This window comes from Kogia breviceps, chromosome 12, assembly GCF_026419965.1.
Source record: "Kogia breviceps isolate mKogBre1 chromosome 12, mKogBre1 haplotype 1, whole genome shotgun sequence".
In the NCBI taxonomy this organism is placed as follows: Eukaryota; Metazoa; Chordata; class Mammalia; order Artiodactyla; family Physeteridae; genus Kogia; species Kogia breviceps.
In genome coordinates this window covers 25,765,814-25,780,165 of record NC_081321.1, presented here as the reverse complement: position 1 = coordinate 25,780,165, position 14,352 = coordinate 25,765,814, and positions in this window count along the sequence as shown.

Genomic DNA, 14,352 nt, shown 5'->3' with positions numbered 1-14,352 from the left:
TAGGGAAGCAGCCACAGAGGGGCGGGATTTCTACAGACCCATTCCGGTTACTGGGGCACCTGAAGGATAGGGAAATTCTTCCAAATTAGGAAACTACAGGGCATATGCCTGTCCAGACATCTAGGGCTTGTGTCTCATTCCATCCCCCCATTCCCCTTCTTCTCACGGAAAATTCCAAGCTGTGCAAAACCAGCTGTTGAGTGTGCTGCCTTCCCAAAGTGGGCAGACTCTAAGGAAAGGAGCTAGGGAACTGGAATACCAGGAGAAGTGGAGATGAGGTGACTTTTCCAAACTCTTCCCGAACAGACGGTGTACCATCCTCTGGATGTCCGATTCATGTTTTAGCTGTAGGAAGGATCTCCTGCACCTGGAGATATGGGACCCCTGGAATGGGGGCCAGGCAATTACTCTAAAAGTGCTGCATTTGCTGTCCCATCCTCACCAAGCCTCTCAGACCCACGAGTGTAGAGCCTTAGATCCCATCCAGCTGTGTGTCTAGATGTGTTCAGTCCAGGTTGCATCACAGCCCTTGAACAAATTTTGTAAGAATCAATCTCTCTCTCACTGTCTTTTAAAAAATTTGTTCTTGTTATTTAATTTTATAATGGGGTATAGCTGATTTTCAATACTATGTTTCTTCCTGCTCTAAACCTATCCACTTGATTCACTTAAAGAGAGACATAAATAAATTATTTTACAGATTCTTACCAGTCTTATATATCCTTATCCGGTGACAACAGTGTGTTGAGTCCAGCCCTTTGAGCTATACAGTAGGACCTGTTGATTACCTATTTCGTTTATGGAACCATATCTATGCTAATCCCAACCTCCTGGTTTATGCATCACCACACCCAACCTTTCTCCTTTAGCAGCCATAAGTGTGTTTTCTAAATGTGTGACACCGTTTCTGTTTTGTAATTGAGTTCATGTGTAGCCATATTTAAATATCATGTATAAGTGTTACCTTATGATAAGTCTCTTTTTATGTCTAACTTATGTCACTTAGAATGATCATACCTCAATCTCCACAAGTTGCTGCAACTGGCCTTATTTCATTGATTTAATGACTCAGGAATATTCCATTGTACATAGTACCACATCTTCTTTATCCATTTTTTCCTTCCAAGGACACGTAAGTAGTACCAAAGTCGAGGCACTTCGTGTTTTGGGTTTTTTTGGTTTTTTTTTTTTGGTGGTACGTGGGCCTCTCACTGTTGCGGCCTCTCCCGATGCGGAACGGAGCACAGGCTCCAGACGTGCAGGCCCAGCGGCCATAGCTCACGGGCCCAGCCACTCCGCGGCATGTGGGATCTTCCCGGACAGGGTGCACGAACCCGTGTCCCCTGCATCGGCAGGCGGACTCTCAACCACTGCGCCACCAGGGAAGCCCAGTCGAGGCATTTCTAAACAGAGCAGCACTAAACGTATGGGTGCCTGTGTCCTGTCGATTTTTGGTTTTCCCAATATATACGCCCAAGAGTGGAAGTGCCGTATGTTCTGTAGCTGTGTTTTTTAGATGTTTCAGGAAACACCATACACTTCTCCAGAGTGGCCGTTGGCTTTTTACATCCCCCCCATCAGCGTAAAAAGGCTCTCTTTTCTCCATGGCCTGTGCTGCATTTCTGGTTTTACACTTTTAAAGGATGGCCCTTTTAACGAATGCGAACTGAGACTTCTTTGTAGTGCTGATTTGCATTCCGTGCTTCTTTAGATGGCCAAAAAGGGCGTATGCATTTTTCATGAATATATATACATATTTATTTATTTATTTATTTTGCGGTACGCGGGCCTCTCACTGCCGTGGCCCCCATTGCGGAGCACAGGCTCCGGACGCGCAGGCTCAGAGGCCACGGCTCACGGGCCTAGCTGCTCCGTGGCATGTGCGATCTTCCAGGACAGAGGCACGAACCAGTGTACCCTGAATCAGCAGGCGAACTCTCAAACACTGCGCCACCAGGGAAGCCCATATATTTATGTTTATAAATGGGTTTAGCTGATTTCCAATGCTGTGTTTATGTGCCTTTACACTGACTAGATTCACTTACAGAGAGATATCAATACATAGGTTGGTATGTATTGGTAAACTTTGGGGTACCTGTGTCTGGTTGATTTTTAGTTTTCCCAGGATATACGCCCATGTGTGGAAGTGCCCTATGCTCTGTGGCTCTGTTTTTTAGATGTTTTAGGAAACACCATACACTTCTCCAGTGTGGCTGTGGGCAATTTACATCCCACCCATTAGCTTAACCAGGCTCCCTTGTCTCCAGGGCCTGTCCTGCCTTTCTGGTTTTTACACTTTTTTCGGATGGCCATTTTGACTGGGGGAAGTGAGACTTCTTTGTAGTGCTGATTTGCTCTCCCTGTTTGCTTGTTTGGCAAAAAAGGGCGTATGCGTTTTTTCCTGAATTCAGGAAAAAACGCATATGCCCTTTTTGGCCAACTGCATCCTTGTTGAAGTTCTGCCGCTTTTCATGTGCTGTAAAGGCCAGTCCGATCTACTTCTTGAAATCTGTTTCCTGCAATTCTGCCTTGCGTCCAAATCCTCTTCGTTGCCTTAACTCAATATATTTTTGGATGGTAGTTGTCATTTAGAACTCTGCAGGTTAGTGAAGTGCAGTGCCCCTGAGCTCCATTTTCCAACACGATTTTTTGTGAGGTGGCCGCAAAACCGCAGGATGGCTTCAGACCCTATTGTGGTTCCGGGGGGGCAGGCTGAGCCCTTCATTAATTCTTCTTCATGATGGGAAATTAGAGTGACATGTGCCTGTCCAAACATCTACAGCTAGTCTCCCATTGGTTCCCCCTCTTCCAGTTCATCCTCCGGACAAATTGCAGACTGTAAGAAACGGGAGTTTGAAGGCGCTGATTCTCCAGTTGGGGAGATTGTTAGTAAAGCGGCTGGAATGGCGAAGCCGAGCACCAGGAGATGAAAAATGAGGTGCGTTTTAGAGAGCTTTCCCGATCACACGGTGTACCATCCGCTGGGTTTCCCATGAGTGTTTTTGCTATAGGAAGATTCCCTTGAACCTGGATAGTTGGGACCCATGGAAAGGGTAGCACGCAGTAGTACTTTAAGGGGTCTGCATTTGCTCCCCCAACCTCACCAATCCTCTCAGCCCCAAGAGTATCCAGCCTTATGTCTTCTGCAGCTGTGGCTGTAGATGTGTTCAATCCTGGTTTCATCACAGCCCATGAACGCATATTGGAAGAATTTCTCTCTCTTTCACTGTGCTTGTTTTTCTTTTTCTTTTTGAAATGTGTTTTTATAATGGGGATTAGCTGATTTTCACTGCTGTGTTTATGCCGCTTTACACACATTTGATTCACTTACAGAGAGATATCAATACTTAAGATGCTTACTAGTCTGATAGATTCTTCTGTGGTGAATAGGGGATGTTGAGTCCAGTTCATTGAGCAAGGAGCAGGTCGTGTCCATTACATATTTGGTTAATGGAACAGTATCTGTGCTAATTTCAAACTCTTGTTTTATGCATCACTCCACCTTTCCCCTTAAGCAGGCATAAGTGTGTTTTCGTAAAGTGTGACTCTATTCTGTTTTGTAATTCAGTTCATGTGTAGCGATTTTTACATTCCCGCTATAAGTGATATCTTATCATAAGTTTCTTTTTCTGTGTGACTTATTTCACTTAGGATCCTCATACCTAAATCCACTCATTATGCTGCTACTAGCCTTAGGACCTTGATTTCATGGCTGAGTGATATTCCATTGTACCTAAGTAGCATAACTTCTTTGTCCATTTTTCTCTTCCCTGGGATATGTAAGGTGTACCGAAGTCAAGGTTCTCGTAAGGAGAGCAGCCCTAAACTTTGGGGAGGTTGTGTGTGGTTGATTTTTAGTTTTCCCAACATATACACCCATGTGTGGAAATGCCCTATGCTCTGTGGCTCTGTTTTTTAGATGTTGTAGGAAACACCATATACTTCTCCAGAGTGGCTGTTGGCTATTTACATCTCGCCCATCAGCTTAACAAGCCTCCCTTGTCTCCATGGCCTGTCCTGCCTTTCTGGTTTTTACACTTTTTTCGGATGGCCCTTTTGACTGGGTGGAAGTGAGACTTCTTTGTAGTGCTGATTTGCTCTCCTGGCTTGCATGGTTGGCAAAAAAATGGCGTATGCGTTTCTTCCTGAATATCCCGACATTCTGCAATTATAAATTTGACCTCACAGCGCATTTTCCATCCCTCTCTGCCTGACTACTGGAGCTTTTTGTGACAGACTAGGCCCTTACATGATGACACATAGGACGCCAAGATTCTGGCATACGGTGAACAGCATTACCCATGTAATGATCTAGGCACCCCTAGGTGTCTTTGTATCGTCCAAATGCCTCACAATGTTCCCGGTATTTTGGTACGTTTATCTGGCTGGACCCAATGTCTTCCTTCCCATCATCGAAGAGGGATGACAGGTATAAGTTCCCAAGATGTACTTTAGTCACGGGGATTGATTCTTTGCAGCTCAGTGGCCCTCAAAAAGGGAGAGAAATGTTGAACTTAAGAATTGGTCGAATTATTTCCCCAGGGATGTTTTAAAGCTGTAGAAAGCAAGCTATGCAAGCAAGAGATCAATTAATTGCTCTTCCCACTGCATAGAAATAGTTGATCTCAACAGTCTGTCTCGTGTTTTTGTGCTTAGAAGATATCCAAGGAATTGACAGGTGAAAACTTTCTCCCAAAGACGTGAATTCACACATTACGGTCTTAAGCCTAGAAAAAGGCATTGAGGAGTTCAAGCACTCGAATGACTCAGGGTTCATGGAGACTGCTGCACAACAATCTTTGCTTATGGGAAACACTGCGGCTTACCTTGATGCTGGGGGTTCCGTTTACTTTGCACTTTATCTAGGGTGGGCATTGGCATGACCCCTGAGCAAGCAGGGAAGATCTCCCAGCTACTTATTAGAAAACTCACTTTTATTCACAGAGGCATTCCAGAAGTGAATAAAAGATGGTTACTATCAGACAGCCTTGAAATCGCCACTATCTGTCTTTAAAAAGGGAAAAATATGGACTTTCCTAGTCCTACCAATTACAAAGTAGTTTACACAGCACATTTACTTATCATTTCTGACTAGCTAAATGAGACTTTTGAACATAGATTGTCCTTGCACGATGAACCTTTTGGATGCTACGTATAATGTGAGCGATGAATTGTACAATCTTCTTACTGCCCTGAGTCGGCCTAGGTGTCTTTGTATGATCGAGATACTGAGCAATGCTCAAGGTAAATCTCTACTTTATTTTTGGCTGGACCTAATGTCTGGTTTCTTCTTCACTTAGAGAGACGTCAGTCATGAGTTCTCAAAATGAATTGGAGACCTGCTGTTTTTACATTGCAGCTCAGCTTTCCTCACTTTGGCGGACACACATTGAAAGAAAGCCTTCCAAGAACCGTTTTCCTGAGTTTGTTTTAAAGCTGAGGAACGCTAGCCATTGAATGAAGAAAGCTGGTCCTAGTCCTTCAAACTGCACAGAAAGGGTGGTTTTCAGAGATGTGTTTCGCAGGATGGTGCTAAGAAGGCTTTTGGTCCACAGTGTACTTCCACGGCAAATGTACACACGCGAGAGTCCTGAGCACTGTGAGGAATACTGGAGCTAATGCACTCTATTGACTAAGGTTTCTTGGAAACTGCTGCATCCTATCTTTTGTGATGGGTAAATGTGCAACTTACTTCTAAAGTAGAAGTCTCATTTGGTTGGCACTTTAGCTACAGAATGCTGTGGGTTGAGCTCTCAGAAAGGAATCAAAAGCACCTGGTTTCTTTCAGGATAACTCACTGTTCCTCACAGAACCACTTGTAGAGTGATGAGTAGATGGGCAGTGTGTGTTAGAGACACCATGGAAGCCACAACCATGTCGCTTTCCAAAGGGAGAATTGTGGTCTTTCCCCACATTCTCCAGTTATTATCTTGATCCCACAGGTCATTTACCAGCACTCTCTTCCTGACTAATGTAGCCTTTGGGACACACTTGGCCCTTCCGTGATGACAGTTTGGACTCCAGGAGGTCTGCATGAGGTGAATAGCGTTACCCATTTAATGACCTAGGCAAGCCTAGATGAATTTGGATGGTTCAAATGCCTTGCAATGTAACTGGTATGTTGATAATTTTTTCAGGCTTGTCCAAAAGTCTAAGATCACATCATAGTAGAGTGACTACACGTAGAACTTCCCAGGATGTACTTTAGTCACAGGGATTGTTTCAGTGCACCTCAGATGATCTCCAAAGGGAGAGCAACAGGGGCTTCCCTGGTGGCGCAGTGGTTGAGAATCCGCCTGCCGATGCAGGGGACACGGGTTCGTGCCCCGGTCTGGGAAGATCCCACATACCACGGAGCGGCTGGGCCCATGAGCCATGGCTGCTGAGCCTGCACATCTGGAGCCTGCGCTCCGCAAAGGGAGAGGCCACAACAGTGAGAGGCCCGCATATAGAAAAAAAAAAAAAAAGGGAGAGCAACATTAAGTTAAGACTGGCTAGATCTTTGTTCCCGAGGTTGTTTTAAAGCTGTAGAAAGAGAGCTATGCAAGTGAAAAAGCACTTCATTGACCTTCCCTTTGCGTAGATAGCGTTGATCCCAACAGCCTGTTTCATGTTAGTTGCTTGGAAAACACACAAGGGACTCACAGAACACATGTTCTCCCTCATAAGTGAATTCATGTATGACTGTCTTAAGCTAATGAATGGAAATCGAGGAGTTAAAGCACTCGATCGAATCAGGGTCCATGGAGATGGCTGCACAACAAACGTTGCTTATGGGCAACACTGGGGCTTACCTTGAGGCTAGGGGTTACGTTTACTTAGCACTTTAGTTAAGGGGTGCAGTGGCATGAGCTCTGAGCAAGCAGTGAAGACCTCCTTGTTACATATGAGAAAACTCACTTTTTTCACACCGGCAATCCTAGAAGTGAATAAAAGTTTGGGCAACATCAGACAGCCTTGAGGCCGCTACTATCTATCTTTCAAAAGGGGGAAATATCACTTTCTTAGTCTTCCCAAGTACAAAGTGGATCACACAGAACATTTACCTATCTTTTCTGACTAGCTAAAAGAGACCCTTGGAACACATTTTGCACTTCCATGATGAAATTTTACGACACAGCGTGTTCTGCGTGTGTTGAATTGCATAATCACCTGAATGACCTTGGTAGGCCTAAGGGAATTTGATGTTCCATATGCATAGCAATGCTCAGGGTAAATGTCTACTTTATTTATGGTGGGACCTAAAGTCTAGGTTCTGCTTCAATTAGAGAGGTGTCGGACATGAGCCCCCCAAAAGAATTGGAGGACCAGTGGTGTTTTGCAGTGCAGCTCTTGTTTCCACAATTTGGCAGACGCACATTGAAAGAAAGCCTGCCTAGAACTGTCTTCCTGAGGTTGTTTGAAAGCTGTGGAACCCTAACCATCCAATGAGGAAGCTAGTTCTGATCCTTCAAACTGCATAGAAACGTTTGTTCCCAGTGCTGTATTTCCCATGATTGTGCTCAGAAGGTTTTTGTTACACATCGTACTTCCATGGAAATAAGTGCACATGTGAGAGTTATGAGCTCTGTGAGGCATACTTGAGGTAAAGCATTCCATTGACTACGGTTTTGGGGGAAGTGCTGCACCCATCGTTTAGAGATGGGCAAAAAATACACCTTAACTCGGGACAAGAGGTCACATTTTTTGGCACTTGAGCTACAGAATTCTTTGAGATGAACAGCCAGAAAGGAATCGAAAGCACCTGTATCGGAAAAACTCACTGTTCCTCAAAGAACCATTTGTGGAGTGAAGAGTAGATGGGCAGTGTGTTTTACAGGCAGCTTGAAAGCCCAAACCATGTCACTTTCCAAAGGGGAAATGCCGGATTCCCAACATTCTCCAATTACCATCTTGAACCCACAGCCCTTTTACCGTCACACTCTGCCTGACTACTGGAGCCTTTGGGGACACACTGGGCCCTTTCATGAAGACACTTAGGATGTCAGGAGTTCCGTATGTGGTGAATAGCATTACCCGTTTAAAGACCTAATCAGGTGTAGTTGACTTTGAATCGTCCAAATGATCGCAATGTTAGTGGTATTTCGGTACATTTTTTCAGGCTGGGCCAAAAGTCTACCTACCCATTGTGGTAGCAAGACAACAGGTATGAGTTCCCAGGAGGTACGCTAGTCACACAGAATGTTTCACTTCAGCTTAGTGGCCCTCAGAAAAGGAGAACCACGTTGTACATAAGACTGGCTAGTGTTGTGTCACTGGGGCTGTTTAAGATGTAGAAACGTAGCTATGCCAGTAAGAAAGAAATTCATTACCTTTCCCTCTGCATAGAGATAGTTGATCCCAAAAGTCTGTTTCATGTTATGTTGCTTGGAAGACACACAAAGGATTCACAGGACACACGTTCTCCCTCAGAATTGAATTCGTACCCAACTGTCATAAGCCTACGAAATGGCATAAAAGAGTTAAAGCACTCGATCGAATCAGGGTTCATGGAAGTGGCTGCGTATCAAACTTTGCAGATGGGAAACACTGGGGCTTACCTTGAGGCTAGGGGTCATGTTTACTTCACATTTTAGGGAGGGCGGGCCATGGGATAAGCTACCAGCTAACAGTGGAGACCTCCAGGCTTCTTACGAGATAACTCAACATTTTTCACTTAGGCATTCCTAGAAGTGAATAAAAGACGGGTAACATCAGTGTTTTTCAGGCAGCCTTGAGTCCTCCACTATCTAGCTTTGAAATTGGGATAATACCACCTTTCTGAGTCTTCCCAATAACAAAGTGATTCACACAGCACATTTACCTATCTGTTCTGACTACATAAAAGATACCCTTGCAACACACTTCATACTGCCACCGTGAAATTTTACTATGCAGGATTTTCTGCGTGTGGTGAATTGCATAATTGTCTGTATGCCCTCGGTGGGCCTAGGTGACTTTGGATGTTCCATATGCCTACCACTGCTCGACGTAAATGTCTACCTTATTTCGGGTGGGACCTGAAATGTAGTTTCTGCTTCAATTAGAGAGACGTCAGGCATGAGCCCCCCAAAAGAATTGGAGGCCCGGTGGTTTTCAGCAGTGCAGCTCAGGTTTCCTCACCTGGCAGACCCGCATTGAAAGAAAGTCTGTCTAGAACCGTCTTCCTGAGGTTGTTTGAAGGCTGGAGAACGCTAGCCATCCAGTGAAAAAATGTCAGTCCTGCTCCTTCAAACCGCATAGAAAGTCTTGTTCGCAGTGCAGTGTTTCCCATGATGGTGCTCAGAAGGGTTTTGTTACACAGTGTACTTCCACGGAAAGAAGTGCACACATGAGAGTCCTGAGCACTGTGGGGCATACGAGAGCTAGAGAATTCCATTGACGAAAGCTTCCTGGAAACTGCTGCACCCTATCTTTAGTGATGGGAAAACGTGCACCTTACCTGGAGACTAGAGGTCACATTTAGTTGTCACTTTAGCTACTGAAGACTGTGTAATAAGCACCATGTAATGAGTCGAAAACACCTGGTTTCTATAGGGAAAACTCACTGTTCCTCACAGAAGTTTTTGTGTAGTGAAGAGTAGATGGGCAGTGTGTTTTACTGACAGCTTGGAAGCTAAGACCACGTCACTTTCCAAACGGGGAAATGCGGGATTCCCAACATACTGCAATTACCAACTTGACCCCACCACGCATTGATCTTCATCTCTACCTGACTACTGGAACCTTTTGAGAAACACTGGGCCCTTTCCATGATGACACTTTGGATGCCGGGAGTATTTTAGGCAGTGAATAGCATTACCCATTTAATGACCTAGTCAGGCCTAGGTGGCTTTGGATCTTCCAAATGCCTCTCAGTTCCCAGTATTTCGGTAAATATTTTCAGGCTTGGCCAAAAGTATACCTTCGTGTCATGGTAGAGAGACAACAGGTATAACTTCCCAGGATGTACTTTAGCCACAGGGATTGTTTCAGAGAATCTCAGAGGCTCTCACAAAGGGAAAGCCACATTGAATATAAGACTGGCTAGAAATATGTCCCTTGGGCTGTTTTAATGCTGTAGAAAGAGAGATATGCTGTAAGAAAGCACTTCATTGCCCTACCCTGTGCATAGAAAGACTTGATGCCAACAGTCTGTTTCACGTTATGTTGCTTGGAAGACACTCAAGGGACTCACAGGACACACGTTCTCCATTGGAAGTGAATTCATACGCGACTGCCTTAAGCCTACGAAAAGACATAGAGGAGTTAAGGCATTCGGTCAACTCAGGGGTCATGGAGACGGAGGTACACCAATTTTTTGCTGATGGGAAACACCGGGGCTTACCTTGATGTTAGGGATTATGTTTACTTCACACTTTAGGTTGCGTGCGCCGTGGGATGATCTCCTAGCAAGCATTGGAAACCTCCCGGCTTCTTATGAGAAAACTCACTTTTCTCACAGAGGCATTCTTATAAATGAATAAAAGGTGGGCAACATCAGTTAATCTTAGGCAGCCTTGAAGCCACCACTATCTAGCTTTCAAATGGGGGAAACACCGCCTTTCCCAGTTTCAAAGTGGATCACACAGCTCATTTACCTTTCTTTTCTGACAAGATAAAATAGACCCTTTTGGAACACACTTCGCCCATCCACGATGAAACTTTTGGACGCAGCGTGTTCTCCGTGTGGTGAATTGCACAATCATCTGAATGCCCCTGGGAGGCCTAGGTGACTTTGGATGTTCAAAATGGCTAGCAATGCTCAGGGTAAATCTCTACTTTATTCAGACTGGACCTAAAGTCTTCTTTCTGCTTCAATTATAGAGATGTCAGGCATGCGTCCCCAAACTAAATTGGAGGCCCTGTGGTTTTTTTGCAGTGCAGCTCAGGTTTCTTCACTTTGACAGACCCTCAATGAAAGAAAGTCTGCCTAGAACCCTCTTCCTGAGGTTGTTTGAAAGCTGCGGGATGCTAGCCATCCAAAGAAGAAAGCCGGTCCTGGCTTTTCAAACTGCATAGAAAGCCTTGTTCCCAGACCTGTGTTTCACTTGATGGTGCTCAGGAGGCTTTTGCTACACACTGTATTTCCACAGTACAGTGGACTTCCACAGTACACACAGCACTTCCACAGGAAATAAGTGCACACATAAGAGCCCTGAGCACTGTGTGGGATACTAGAGCTAAAGCAGTCCACTGACTAATGTTTCCTAGAAACTGTTGCACACCTACCTTTGGTGATGAGAAAAAGTGCACATTACTTTGAGACTAGAAGGCACATTTAATTGGGATTTTAGCTACAGAATGCTGTGGGATAAGCCCCCAGCAAGGAATCACAAGCAGCTGATTTCTTTCGGGAAAACTCACTGTTCCTCACAGAGGCATTTGTGGAGTAAGAGTAGATGGGCAGAGTGTGTTTTTCAGAGAGCATGGAAGCCACAACAAAGTCGCTTTCCAAAGCAGGCAATGTGGGCTTTCCGAACATTCTCCAATTTCCAACTTGACCCACAGCGCATTCACCAGCACTCTCTAACTGACTCCTGGATACTTTGGGGACACACGGGACCCTACAATGATGACACTTTGGATGCAGGGAATTCTGCATGCAGTGAAGGCGTTACCCATTTAATGACCTAGTCAGGCCTAGGTGACTTGGGATCATCCAAATGCCTCACAATTTTACCGGTATTTCAGTAATTTCTTTCAGGCTGGACCTAATGTCTACCTTCCAGTCAGGTAGAAAGATGACAGGTATGAGTTTCCAGGAGGCACTTGAGGCACAGGGATTGTTTCGGTGCAGCTCAGAGGCACTCACAGAGGGAAAGTCACGCTGAAAGTAAGACTGGCTAGAACTGTTTCCCTGGGGCTGTTCTAAAGCTGTAGAAAGTAAGCTATGCAAGCAAGAAGGCACTTCATTGCCCTTCTCTCTGCATAGAAAGAGTTGATCCCGACAGTCTGTTCAAAGTTTTCTTCCTTGGAAAACAAACAAGAGACTAGACTCACAGGCTACATGTTCTCCCTCAGTAGTGAATCATATGTGACAGTCTTAGGCCTACAGAAAGCCATAGAGGAGTTAAAGCACTCTTTTGACTTAGGGTTCATGGAGACGGCTGCACACCAATCTTTGCTGATGGGAAAAAAATGGGGCTTACCTTGAGGTTAGGGGTCATGTTGACTTCTCATTTTAGGTAGAGCGGGCCTTAGGATGAGCTCCTAGCAAGCAGTGGAGACCACACAATTTCGTATGAGAAAAGTCACTTTTCTTCACTGAGGCATTCCTAGAAGTGAATAAAACAGGGCAACATCAATGTTTTTCAGGCAAACTTGTGGCAGCCACTACCTAGCATTCAACTGGGGAAAACACTGCCTTTGCCAGGCTTCCCAATTGCAAATTGGATCACACAGCACATTTACCTATCTTCTCTGATGAGCTAAAAGACACCCTTGGAACACACTTCGCCCTTCCACGATGAAATTTTTAGATGCAGTGTGTTCTGCATGTCGTGAATTTCATAATCATCTAACTGCCCTTGGTAGGCCTAGGTGACTTTGGATATTCAAATGCCTAGCAATGCTCAGGGTAAATCTCTACTTTATTTCGGGCTGGACCTAAAGTCTAGTTTCCGCATCAGTTAGAGAGACGTCGAGCAGGAGTCCCCAAAATGAGTTGGAGCCCCAGTGGTTTTTATCAGGGCAGCTTAGGTTTCCTCAATGTGGCAGACCCTCATTGAAAGAAAGCCTGCCAAGAACCGTCTTCCTGAGGCTGTTTCAAAGCTGTGGAACGCTAGCCATATAGAACAAAGAAGTTCCTGGCCCTTCCAACTGCATAGTGAGGGATGTTCCCAGAGCTGTGTATCCTTTAATTGTGCTCAGAAGGCTTTTGGTACACAGTGTACTTCCCCGGAAAGAAATATCATGCGAGAGTCTTGAGCGCTGTGAGGCATACTAAAGCTAAAGCAGTCTATTGACTAAGGCTTCCTGGAAACTGGTGCACCCCTATCTTTGGTAGTGGGAAAATGTGCACCTTACCTCGAGACTAGAGGTCACATTTAGTTGGCACTTTAGCCACAGTATGCTCTGGGATGAGTTCCCAGGAAGGAATTGCAAGCACCTGGGTTCTTTTGGAAAAACTCACCGTTCCTCAGAGGCATTTGTGGAGTGAAGAGTATCCTGGCAGTGTGGTTTTCAGGCAGTTTGGAAGCTGCAACAAAGTTGCTTTCCAAAGGGGGAAATTCAGGCTTTTCTCACATTCTCCAATTTCCAACTTGACCCCACAGCGCATTTACCAGCACTCTCTGACTGACTACTGGAGACTTTCAGACACACTGGGCCCTTCTATGATCACACTTTGGACGTGGGGTGTTTTGCATGCTCTGAATAGCATTACCCACTTAATGATCTAGTCAGGCCTAAGTGACTTTGGATCATCCAAATGCCTCACAATTTTACCAGTTTTTCTGTACTTTCTGTCAGGCTGGAACTAAAGTCTACCTTGCCGTCACAGTAGAGAGGTGACAGGTAAGAGTTCCCAGGATGCACTTTAGGCTCATGGATTCTTTGTGCAGCTCGGAGGGCCTCACAGAGGGAGAGCCACATTGAACGTAAGACAGGCAAAAACTTTGTCCTGGGGTTGCTTTAAAGCTGTAGAAATCAAGTAGGCAAGCAAGAAGCAGTTCATTGTCCTTCCCTCTGCATAGAAAGAGTTGATCCCAACAGTCTGTTCTGTGTTATGTTGCTTGGAAAACAAAAAAGGGACTCACAGGACACACATTCTCCCTCAGAAGGGAATTCATACGTGACTCTCTTAGGCCTACAGAAAGCCATAGAGGAGTTGAAGCACTCTATCAAGTCAGGGTTCATGGAGATGGCTGCACACAAAACTTTGCTGTTAGGAAACACTCGTGCTTACCTTGAGGCTAGGGGTCATATTTAGTTTTCACTTTATGTAAGGCGTGCTAAGGGATGAGCTCCTAGCAAGCAATGGAGACCACCTGCCTTCTTATGAGAAAATTCACTTTTCTTCAGAGAGGGCATTCCTATAAATGAGTTAAAGATGGGCAACTTCAGTGTTTTTCAGGCACCCTTGAGACCGCCACTATCTAGCTTTGAATTGGGGAAAATTCTGCCTTTGCCCAGGTGCCAAATTTCAAACTGGATCACACAGCACATTTACCTATCTTTTCTGACAAATTAAAAGAGATCTTTGGGGGGGAAAAAAAGAGAGAGACCCTTGGAACACACTCTGCCCTTCCATGATGAAACTTTTGGATGCAGCATCTTCTGCCTGTGATGAATTGCATAGCCATCTGAACACCCTCAGTAGGCCTAGGTGACCTTGGATGCTCCAAATGTCTAGCAATGCTCAGGGTAAATCTTTACTGTATTTCGGGCTGG